Below are 12,267 nucleotides of genomic sequence, written 5' to 3' on the forward strand. Positions count from 1 at the left end.
TACAATCACAACACCACACAGCATGATATGTCTGGGCTTACTTGTGGGAAAATTCGAAGTAGCAATGTATGTTAAGGGACTAGAAGGAATCAATGATATTAGACACAAAAAAATCTTGATAAACATAGTGTACACCATACTCCATCGCCCCTGACCTGGGCAGTTCCACCTCCCCCAGTGGATCCCAGCACCCTCTCCCAGCAGACAGAAGAACTGTAGATACACAAAAAGCACTTAGCCCATTGTTTCTGTTCAAAGCACTCGACAAAGGACAGGAAAAAGTGAAGGGCTTAAGGGAAATAATCCAACTGATGGGAAATGGGCCCTTTGATGAAAAACGAATTAAAGACCCTGCTTTACCCAGGCTCAAGAAAAAAAGTTTAAAAGCAAAGTTTAATTGACCTTGCTTCCTAGCCTCCCTCTGCACTGACAATGTGGCTTTGAATTTGTACTTACTCTCTCTGGAGTTACACATTTGTAAAATAACTCAAAATTAAGAATTCACTAATAGAGAAATTGTGGAACAAAGGGATTTGAGGTCTCAGTTAAGCCAATTAAATGTAGCAGAGTCCCAGTATGCACTTGATTATTAAAAAAGTGTAGCAACTAGGGGCCGGCGTGGTGGTGTAGTGGTTAAGTTCTCGCGCTCTGTTTTGGCGACCTGGGGTTTGCAGGTTCGGATCCCAGGTGTGGACCTACACGCTGCTTATCAAGTCATGCTGTGGTGGTGTCCCACATACAAAATAGAGGAAGATTTGGCACTGATGTTAGCTCGGGGACAATCTTCCTCAAGCAAAAAGAGGCTGAGGGCCAATCTTCCTCACCCCCAAAAAACAAAACAAAACAAAAAACCCAACTGTAGCAACCAAGTAATGTGCATTCGTGTGATGATATTTTATATAAATTATCTCATTTAATCCATTAATAAGTAGTATTAATAATTATTAATATTGTTATTAATAAATGCATTGATTATATTAGTATTATTATATCCATTTTAAAAACGTGAAAATGGAGACAGAGATTCAACTACTTGACTAAAGTGACAAAGTCAGTAGGTGACAGAACTAGAATTTCCTTTAGTACTTAAAGTAACATTGGTTTATTACATTTTTATGTCGAAAATTTAAATTACATTCATCTTGTTGTTAATTAGTAAGTCAAACATTTTTAAATAGTAGTGCTCCTTTCCTCTTCCTCTTGTCATTTGTTTATGCCTATTTCTGGGTAGATAAGCTCTGGCTTATTCATTTAGTTTTTTAAGAGACTATTTTTTAGATCAGTCTTAGGTTTACAAGAAAAGGTTGAGTGGAAGGTTAGAGTTAGAATCTTAAAGCAATATATATACTAAATATATACTAAAATATACATATATATATATATATATTTGCTTTTGTCCTAGGGACTGTTCTATGTACTTTATAAATATTAGCTTTATAATCTCCTTAAAAACCTAAGAAGTAAGTAATTTTATTAAGCCCATTTTATAGATGAGAAAACTCAGGCACTAAGAGGGTAAATAACTTGCCAAAGTTACACAGTGAGTAAGTGGCAGAGCTGGGATTTGAACCCAGATAATTTGGATTCAGAGGCCAGTTGCTTTACCACCACATGTGCTGTGTCTCAAATCCAGGTCTCTTGGATGCTAAAGCCCTTATTTTAACCACTATAATATACTAAAAATATAAATAATCATTACTGAGAGACAAGATTCATAATATGATGTAATAGTTAGAGACAATAACCAGGCTTCTAAAATCCTTGATTATATTTAAAAACATTTTCCCATGATATATGGTAGAAAATTCTAGATCTGGATAGATCTGTGACAATTAAGAATGAGAGAAACATTTTTAAAATAACTATAATGATATGTAACTTATGAAAAATACTACAGCATAAAAAAGAGAACATTACTTCGAAGCATCATATTATTAAATAGTGACATTATTGAATTATTCATATCACTGAATATGTCTTTCTATAAAAATTTCAGTAAATATTTGCACAGGTCCTCAAGAAAATGCAAGACAACATGGTGTCCTTTAAACAGAAGTCAGCAGCTGTAGGAGAAAACGATTAAGATAAACAGAGACAGAAAAGAAAATATAAATTGTAACAGTAGGATTAAAATTGTCGTTGGAGGGCCGGCTCCGTGGCTTGGTGGTTAAGTGCGTGCGCTCTGATGCTGGCGGCCCGGGTTCGGATCCCGGGCGCGCCCCGAGCCACCACTTCTCCGTCCAACCCGAGGCCGAGTCCCACGTACAGCAACTAGAAGGATGTGAACCTATGACATGCAACTATCTACTGGGGCTTTGGGGGGAAAAAAATGAATAAATAAAATCTTTATAAAAAAAAAAAAAATTGTCGTTGGAGGCAGTAAAAGGAACCCATGAAACTCCAGGACAGAATTGAGTAGACATAGAAGAAGTAATAGTTGTGCTTATAATGTAAGAATATATTCTTTACTTAAAGCTTTAGTGTAAAAAACTCATCAAGTTTCAGGCAAAATCAATAAAAAGTGATGCACATCCAGGATGAAGGAAAAGTGTTACAAGCATCTAGCAAAGAAAAACAAGATACTTAAAAATGGGAGAAATCAAACTGATATTTCATTTCTCTTGTGCAAAAACAAATGCCAGGAAAAAGAATGGAATAAGATATACAGCTATATGGAAAAAATATTATGAACCCGGGGCCGGCCCAGTGGCGCGAGCGGTTGAATGGGCGCGCTCCGCTGCGGCGGCCCAGGGTTCGCGGGTTCGGATCCCAGGCGTGCACGGACGCACTGCTTGTCCGACCATACCGTGGCGGTGTCCTGTGTAAAGTGGAGGAAGATGGGCATGGATGTTAGCCCAGGGCCAGTCTTCCTCGGCAAGGAGAGGAGGATTGGCATGGATGTTGGCTCAGGGCTGATCTTCCTCACACAAACACAAAAATATATTATGAACCCAAAATTCTCCACTTAGGGCAAGATATTGTAAATACGATGGAAGAGAAGGGCATTCGAGGATGTGCATGGCTTCAGGAAATAAAGATCTATTTCATTGTGAAAGAAATCTAAATAAAGAACTCAAGAATGGAAACAAAATTGTATTTAATAAATTGCTTGGGATTAAGAAACTAGTGGAACATACAGAATATTGCTAAATATCATGCTAAAATAATTGTGAAAATGAAAACAAATATCAAATAAAGCCCTTCTTATAAAGAAAGATATATGATCTATGGAAGAAAATAATAATCTTTGCATAATATAAAGAAGAAAAGTTTAAAATATGAAAGAAACTGGGAGACCGGTGGAAAGAGGAAGAAGGTGAATTTCTCATTTCTTTTCATTTATATCAATATGATAAAACTAAAAGAAAAACATAGGTTCAAATTTGCACATAAAAAAATACACATAACTATGAATAGAAAAAAAATGTATACCTCCAAATCAGTGGCGGGGGGGAGAGAAGATAGAAAAACATAGGAAAATAAAAGAAACAGCAAGAAAGAATTAAAAACAAAGCCGCATAAACTAAGGTTATGGAAGTAAAACCAAACATATCAGTCATCATCATCATAATAATGGGTTAATTTAACCCTATTGATAAGACATAAATCTAAAATAAGTTAGACATACAGGTCAAAACTAATTGGATGTACAAAAATATGTTAAACATTTCAAAAATCTTCATGAAGCACACAAACTACTATCTTGAGAAACAGAAGCTTAATATGTTAAGAAGTTTGCCTAATACATGAAAAGACATGAATACTCCAATAGAGAAGCTGACAAAGAACAAGAACTGGAAATTTACTAAAGAAGAAATGAAAGTGATCAATAATTACAGGATAAACTGTTTAGCCTCAGTCATAATAAAAAAATGCAAACTAAAGGCTACTTTGTAATTTGGCACATTTTTAAAAGGATGTTAATACCCATTGCCAGCACGCATGTGGGAAAACAGGCTCTCTCCCACTCTGCAGGGCAACCCGAGCGTAGACCCCAAAAGCGTCAAACGGAGCTTTCCCTTTGATAGAGCATTTCATTTCTAAGAATTTGCCCCAAGTAAAAGCAAGCAAAAATGTCTATATAATTGTTATTTATCATTACACAGCATGGGAGACAACACAAATGTCTAGAGATGGGGATTTAGTTAAATTCTTCTGATACATTCATCCAATGGAATATTAGCCATAAAAATATAATTCTTGACATGGAAAGGTATTCAAATTATGTAGTTGAGAGTAAAAAAAAAAAAAGCATGTTTCAAATACCATATGTATTGTGTGATCCTATTTGGCTAATAAATACATACACGAGACTTAAAGGAAATGATCTTTAAGGATACGCATACATAGTACACATTCATGGTAGAAGCATGAGGTTTTCAGGTTTGTTTATTTTGCTGATCTACATTTTCTAGTTTTGCTACACTGCATAGGTATTACTTGTGCAAAAACAATTAAAAGTATATAAAATTACATATGAAAGAGGGTCATGGTCTCAAATCCTCTGTCATTTGATGGTTATTGGTTCTCTAACCTCTGAGATCATTTTGATTCCTCCTTCTCCCTCTATCTCCCTCAATATCCAAGTGAAAACCATGTTGTTTGGATTTTACTCCTTAAAAAATCCTCTGCATTTCCACCTCTCCCCTCCACCAGCATTGCTCTTATCTTAGATATGAATGCATCATCTCTCACCCGGGTTTTTACGAAGTCCTCTTTACTGCTCCCCCAGCCTCCATCTCTACCCTTCAATCCATCTTAGATGTTGCTGCCTGAACATTTTCCTAAAACATAAATTTGATCAAATCACTTTCTATCTAAAGACTGCACCAACAGGAGGAGGCTCTCTCTCTTCACTCTGACATATAATGACATCTTTGATCTGTCTGTAGCCTTCTCGCCTGTCAGCTACAATGAACCCGTGAATTCCACATTCTAGTTAGAACCCGCTTCAGAATCAAGTAGAGCCTGGTTTTGCACTGCACCTCCCTGTCTCGACTTACCGCACTTAGGAGTTTGAGCAATTTACTTACTGTCTCTGAAACTTGGTTTCTTTGCGTATAATATTAGTAGTACTTCCCTTATAAATTTGTTGTTAGGATTAATTGAAATAATGTAAATAAAGCAACAATACCTGGCATGTAGTTGGCATTCGGTAAATGTTAGAATAACGTCCCCAACTCTTAATTTTCTCACCATCAAAGAGATAACGAAAGAGATAATGTCTTTTATAGGTTTGTTATACCCAGGAGATGCTCTGGCTCTTGGTCAATATTACCCCCCTTTCTTTTCCTTTCCCTCTTCCGCTCAGCTTCTACCTTTGCATACCCTTTCCTTTCTCTGAGTGAACCTCCAGCATCCTTCAAGCCTAACTCGTTCTTCAAAGCTTCTCCAACTTTTTCAGACAGATTTCATTGCCTTTATTTCTGTGCCCGCAGAGCACATTACCCTTCCTTCTGCTCTGGCACATATCACATGGTATGTAACATATGCACTTGTCTCTTTCTCTCAGTGGGCAACACGGTCTTGTGAATTCAGAGTCTTCCACTTATCTGACTCTGCCATTACCCAGCCCACTGCCTGAGCCAGCAGTCACTCAACCAAAGGAGGGCAAGAAAAAACAAGCTCTGCTGGAAGGTGGAGGGTGTGTTTCGTGGGGGGGGAAGACTCAACTCAGAGAGACGAACAATAGGATAAAGTGAAAGGACATCAGACTTGGAATCAAGACAACTGAATTGCAATCTTGGCTCTTCCTCTAACAAGTGATGGGGTCACTGGCAAGTGACTTGCTTTTCCTACAAAATACAGAAGTTACGATTAATCATGTCAATGACCTTTCCAGTGCTAACATCTGATGATTCTATAAATAGAAGAGTACTAAAAAGTAAGCTAAAGAAACCTTCCATATGAGCAGTCAGATTCTGTTTATGGATTTTACAATTCATTTAAAAAATAATATTACCTAAAAAGGAACTAATCTTACACTATTACCTTCCAAAACTTTTTGAGTAATCAAGGGTTTACAATGCTGGAGAACAGTGTTTTGGATAAAAATATCCAAAGTACATTTGGAAATGTATTGTGAAATTCATAATGATAATGGAAAACAGACTTTAGGAGAAGTATTTAAAGGCATTGCACAATTCTAGTGGGAGAGGTGTAATCAACTTCTTTGATTCCCAAATGGGAAAATTCCTCATCTAAAACCAAGCAAAATTTGAAAAGACGAAATAAGCTGTGGTTTGAACAAGTTTCACAAGTGATGGTAAAGGGTTAGGGTATGTTTTTTTCTTTTTAATATGAAATATTTTCTTCCTGGAAATGTACGAAATATTATTTCTTAATTGCTCTTTTTGTTGTTGATAAAATAAGCACTTTCTCTTTTCAGAAACATCTTGGCAGTTATCAGCTACTATTACTGGAAGTGTGATTCTTGAAGTTATCATGTTGTGCTAACATTAGATTCTTCTTCAGCTGACAACGCAATTCTTTGACTGAAATAAAATAAAACATCGACCAGTTTGGAATTTATAATATATGAAGAAGTCTCCATTCTCTCTAATCTATCTTACTCACTAAATATCAGTTCCTTAGATGACTATTTTAGTTAGTATTAATAACTAAATAACATATTATACGGTAACTTGCATTTTACAAAATTCCTTCTTATATATAATCTAAGATTAATTTTTAAAAAATCTCTAAAAATATTAAGAGCCTCTGTTCCTTGCACAATTCATCTTCCAAGGTTGATGAATCTCTTTAAAGAATATAGTTTTAGGGCAGTTGTATCAGCGGCAGTCAGGCCGTACACTACACAACTCCAAGGGTGCCCATTCATGTAAATTATAATAATGCCTAGGAGTTGTACAACTCAAAAGCCACAGCTTCTGCTATACCAAGATAGGGCACCCAGCAAGAATCTGGGTCCCCAGAGAAAGGCTCTCTATTATTACAATACCATGCTTCTTCTCAACTTTACGGATTTGTTCTGAATAAGGAATCTGTTCCTACAAATTCTTGTGCTAGGATTTTGAGCACAGGATCCTTTGCACTAGAAGAGAACCAGTTTTCCCCATGCAGAGCCAATATTTTCACAAATACAGCACAAGGACCGAGGAATGCACACAATGGACTTTCTTTTTATTAAACAGCTCAGATTCTTTCTATTTTCATCAATGAGTTAGGTGAGGAGACCTTGAACTGTGCCGGATTATGCACATCTGAATCTGTGTGAAGTGAGTTAGCATCCTGCTAATCTCACTGCAACTGGTTAGCTCATTTGGCTGGAAGACAGACTATTTGGACTAAATTGTGAATTTGAGCAACCGTGTGGTGCCACAGCAGCAAATGGCACCCCAGTGGCAGGATGCCATGTTGCAAATATAAACATCTGCTCAGGCTAGAAAGGAGATTACTGATGGATTAGGACAAGTCTATCAAAAACCAAACACCAAAACCCTCAAAAGACTGTGTCCAAAAGAGAACGCATCAGCAAAGTGACTGTCATATGTTAAGAATTAATATATGTGTTCACACACATACACACACATATATACACATACACTCACACATAAACATAACCTAGCTGAGACAGAATACATAGACAAAGTCTTTTTTGTTGAAAACGCTGTATTCTTAATTGTCTTAAGGTATTCACTGTCTGGATGAGAAATGTGAGATCATCCTGAGTTTTATAATTAAAATTTTGTGGGCAAGCACTTTTAGAAAAGGCCTCTGGAGATTTTAGAATTATCTTTAACCTAATTTATTCTTTCTAAAATAGCTAACAACTCAGAATCATGTAAAGAAGAAAATAAAATTTACCATAGGCTAGACCACTCTGGTTTAACTATTCTTTTAATGTTTGATATTTAGATTCCAACTTTTTTCAATTATAATCAACTTTCCTATAATCATCTTATTCCCTTATGTCTCTCATCCATTTAAAAAAATTTTTTCTTAGGCATTTCATATTAACTTTTCAAACTCATTAGCCTATTGTCAAATCACTTTATATTCCCATTATCAGGAATAAAAGTACATATCTTATTGTACTCTCCTTAGCACAGGTATTAACAGTTTTTAAAATTACCAATTAACCATTATTTAAATGTGAAGTCCTGTGAATTTCAGTGCAACAGGGTTTCAACCTGAACCTAGGGTGGATCTATCCCTGAGATTCAGACATGTGTAGGCCCAAAAGAAGTCCATTTGCTTGAAAAACTTGACACCCTTTTGGGAGAAAACTTCATCCATGATAGGGGTAATATTCGAAATGTTACAACCCAGAATGGCATGATAATTGATCAGCGAGAAGAGACATTAGCTGTAGCATCAAGCGGAGTTCTACATGTCCACTTATCTGCCTGATGTTACCTCTCCGCGGGCTGGACAGTGGGACAGGCCAGTAAGCCTGGAAAATGGGTCAGATCAGGAAAGGGGCAATAAAAGGTCTTGGGGCAGCAGCTACTTACCAACCAGCACATAAGTATTTCAATATTTTAACAACTTTTACAACTGTACTGATGCATATCTGCTGAATCTTAGGCTGCCCTAAGGAACAAGAGAATGGCATACGTTGGACCTAATAACACTTGACCTTAGCCGTCAGAAAGGAGAAAAGATTCTGAGCATAGTTTGGTGTTTGTGATCAAACGTGTTTCCCTTTGGGTCCTATAAAGAGTGGTAAGTTATGAGTAAAGTCTCAGCCCATAGCTGCCTTTGATATTTCTCTTTCCCCATCTCCTCTACCTCACTTCAACAAGACTTGAAGGTCTTTGGGAGGTTGGAAACGTGGATTATATCAGTTGCTGTTGTCCATGCCCATTGTTGCTACACTAATCTAGGACCTTATTATTTTATAACTTGACTGATTCTATAACCTCTATACAAACATCTCTTTTTCCAGGTTACTTCAGATTCAGTGATTTCTGGCCACAGATGCCAAATTAATATTCCTATAACATGGCTTTGATCATGCCACCTTCCTGCTCAAAAATCTTTAATGGCTTACAGGTGCCAATTAACCAAAGGCTATCTCTGTAGATTGGGATTCAAGTCCCAGTACAATCTGGTCCCTACTCTTTACCTTCCTTGCCCTGAATCCCACTATTTCCATAGATTTAGCCTACTTTCCCATCCACATAAGCTACCTCCAGTCCCCATCACAAGTCTGTACTTTCCATTCTCCACAACAGTATCCCCATTTCTAACTGTCCTAATCCTTTCAAACCCAGTTCAATTCCTGACACCTCCATAAACAAGAGTAAATACTTTTCGGACAGCTATAGTATTGTCACATCATTTTTATTTTCATTCAATCTCAGTTGATTAGAACTAGATTAACCATAATTCTTCACTCATGACACACATTCTGACTTTTTTATAGTAATTATAGCTCTATTTCAAAATAAGCTAGTTTAAGACAAGTACTATGTAAGAATCATATCTTCCAAAGTACCTAAAAGATATTAGATAAATAGTTGAAAGGGTCAATGGACAGATTTAAATGATTCCCTTCTGTAGTTTCCATAAAACCTGATTCAGAATGATCCATTCTGCCTGGCATTCATTCTGATGATCTGTGTGGTCTAGTCTACTGCAACTTAAGTACTCCACTCATCCAGTAATGTTTTTTCTTAGTCCCATATTGAAGTGTTTGGATTATTTTCTGAATAATCCGTGTGTAAATAAAATTGCAAGTATTTTACTTTGGCCATTGCAATGCTTCCAACACACTAAATTTCACCATGTTACCACCTTTCTCCCATTTCATCCATTAAAGTAAGGTGTGGTGCAAAGGACAGAGTGAGAATCCTCAGAGGAGAATTCTGCTCATTACTACTTGCTCTGACACTGTCTGACCTTCTCTAAGTTACGTAACCAATTGGAGAACTGGTTATTCCATCACAACAGCATGAGTGAGCAAGTTTGTAGCCAAGTAGTTGTAAAATTAAAATTTTTTGACCCTCTGTAGGGATGTAGCTACCCACAGTCAACCACCAAACTGTGGAAAGTGAAACCATGAATAAGGAGGGAAGCAAAACTGTGGATAAGGGAGACTACTGTATGTATATGACAACATATAAGAGGGATGTTATCCAGACTTGAGGCAGGAGTGCGGTGGTCAGGTAAACTTTGTTGGCCAAAGTGATTTCAGAGGTGAGACCAGAACTGTGCAGAGAAGTGAGGGAAGGTGTAGGAGCAGGCTGATGGCATTCTAGACAGAGGGATCAACATGTGCATACCCAGAGGCAAGAGAGGGCATTCTTGAAAGCATAAGGGTTCCCTCTGGCTGGAGCACAGAAGGGTGAGTATAGAAAAGTAAGCGAGTGCCAGAACCATCAGGGCTGGATAGGCCATATTCAAAAGCTAAGAGTTTATCCTTAAAACAATGAGAACAATGGCAATGTTTTAAGTTAGCGTATGTGACAAGATCACTCTGGGTGCCTTTTGGAGAATGATTTTGAAGGACAATGACATTTCATTCTCAAACACATGGTATGATTCACTCACTCCCATATATCTCTATATAGAGAGATGATTTAAGAACTTTGAGCTATGATTAATTAATGCTTTATTTTGCTTAATTGCTTTTATGTTTTTCTCCATAACTCTTTCTAAAATTGTTATCCTTGATTTACTGGCCATTAACTATTTTTTTCCATTTTACTTTTGGTTTCAGTAGGAATAAAAGTCATCATCAAGCATAAGATATGGGAAAAACTGACATCACCATGTTTCCACAAAGGGTCTCCCTAAATAAGTTAACATATAGAGAGCAATATCACTGTTGGATACAACCAACATGGAAAAATCTGTCAACAGAGAAGAAATGACACACACACATAAAAGAAGATTCTGTTTCCAGGAAGATGGAGTAGACCATATAGGGACCTTGAGATCCAAAGACCAGCAGAGTGGTAAGTTTTGGGATTCCTTTTTCCTTACATATCTCAGACTTAGAGCTGAAGACACTGGCAACCCAAGAACACCAATGGGAATGGACAAGAAAACCCCATACAACAAAATACTGCTCTTTCTAGCCAAAGGATGAAGAACAGGGTAGCCTAGCAAGTTAGAACACTTTTAGACAATAACCATTCAACAACTCTACTTCAGCCAAACACCACAGAGACACTGTGGCCCAACCCCAGCCATACCAGGCAGAGGCTAAGTGGGGAGCCTAGACTTCCACTCTTGCAAAGCTCTAGCGAGGCACCCCAATACCTCTGCCAGAGTGGTATCAGAGAAGGCCAAGTAGAGAGACAGGTTTTCATGCCAATGGAGACCACACAGGGGTGAGGGTTGTGTCTCACTTACACACTCATCCAGTAGTAACTAGGGGTCCCTCCCCCAACCCACTTGAGTGGTGTCAGAGTAGGCCCAGTGGAGAATCAGGACTTTCGCCACCACCAAGCAGTAAAGGGGTCCCCTCCCTGTAGTGTCAGTGGACACCACGTGGGGAGCAATAAGAGGCACTCCTACCCCTTCTAGCCAGGATGGTATCAGTGGAGGCTTAGCCAAGAGCCAGAACTTCCATCCACATCCAGCAGTAATGAGGATCCCTCGCACACATATACATGTCAGCGTCAATGGGGACAAAATGAGGAATCTGGATTTCTACGTTCACCTGGCAAGAACAAGGCAGTGCTCCTCATCTCTCTTCCTCTGCTAGAGGAATGTTCACATAAGATTCTTGAAATGACAAAACCACAGAAATGGAGAATAGATTAGTGGTTGCAAGAAGTTAAAGTGAGGGCAGCTAGTGGTAGGCGGGAAGTGTTGGGGGCTCTAAAAGAGCCTATTATAGATCCCTGTGGTGGTGGAACTGTTCTGTATCATGACTGTATCCATGTCAATATCCTGGTTGTGATATTATAATATACTATGTTATACTATACTATATTGTACTATAATTTTGCAAGATGTTACCATTGGGAGAAACTAGAAAAATGATATAGGGGATCTCTCTGACTTGTTTCTTAAAACTGCAGGTGACATTACAATTATCTCAAAAGAAAAAGTGTGATGAAAAATAAAGAAGCAAAAGGCAGAGAAGCAAAGTTTCAAGGTGCATCTAGAAATATCCAAGATAGAGAAACTGTATCTTGGAGATTGGTGTATCCGGGTCACTAGAGAGGTGTGGCTGGTTGGAGGTCAGGGATATTTCTTCACACCTGACCACTGCTTTGCAGACACCTGGATACATGCAACAGAATATGTTGAAGAGTATACATGAGTATTAGAATGACTGGAGGGGTA

General features: G+C 37.8%; 1 protein-coding gene across 2 annotated transcripts in view; it reads right to left on the minus strand.

The window, feature by feature from the left end:
- SVEP1 (sushi, von Willebrand factor type A, EGF and pentraxin domain containing 1) overlaps positions 1–12,267 on the minus strand; it is a 179,869-nt gene that overhangs the window by 120,941 nt on the left and 46,661 nt on the right. The gene's annotated exons all lie outside the window — the stretch shown is intronic.

The sequence above is a fragment of the Diceros bicornis genome, chromosome 28, assembly GCF_020826845.1.
Source record: "Diceros bicornis minor isolate mBicDic1 chromosome 28, mDicBic1.mat.cur, whole genome shotgun sequence".
NCBI classification, from domain to species: Eukaryota; Metazoa; Chordata; class Mammalia; order Perissodactyla; family Rhinocerotidae; genus Diceros; species Diceros bicornis.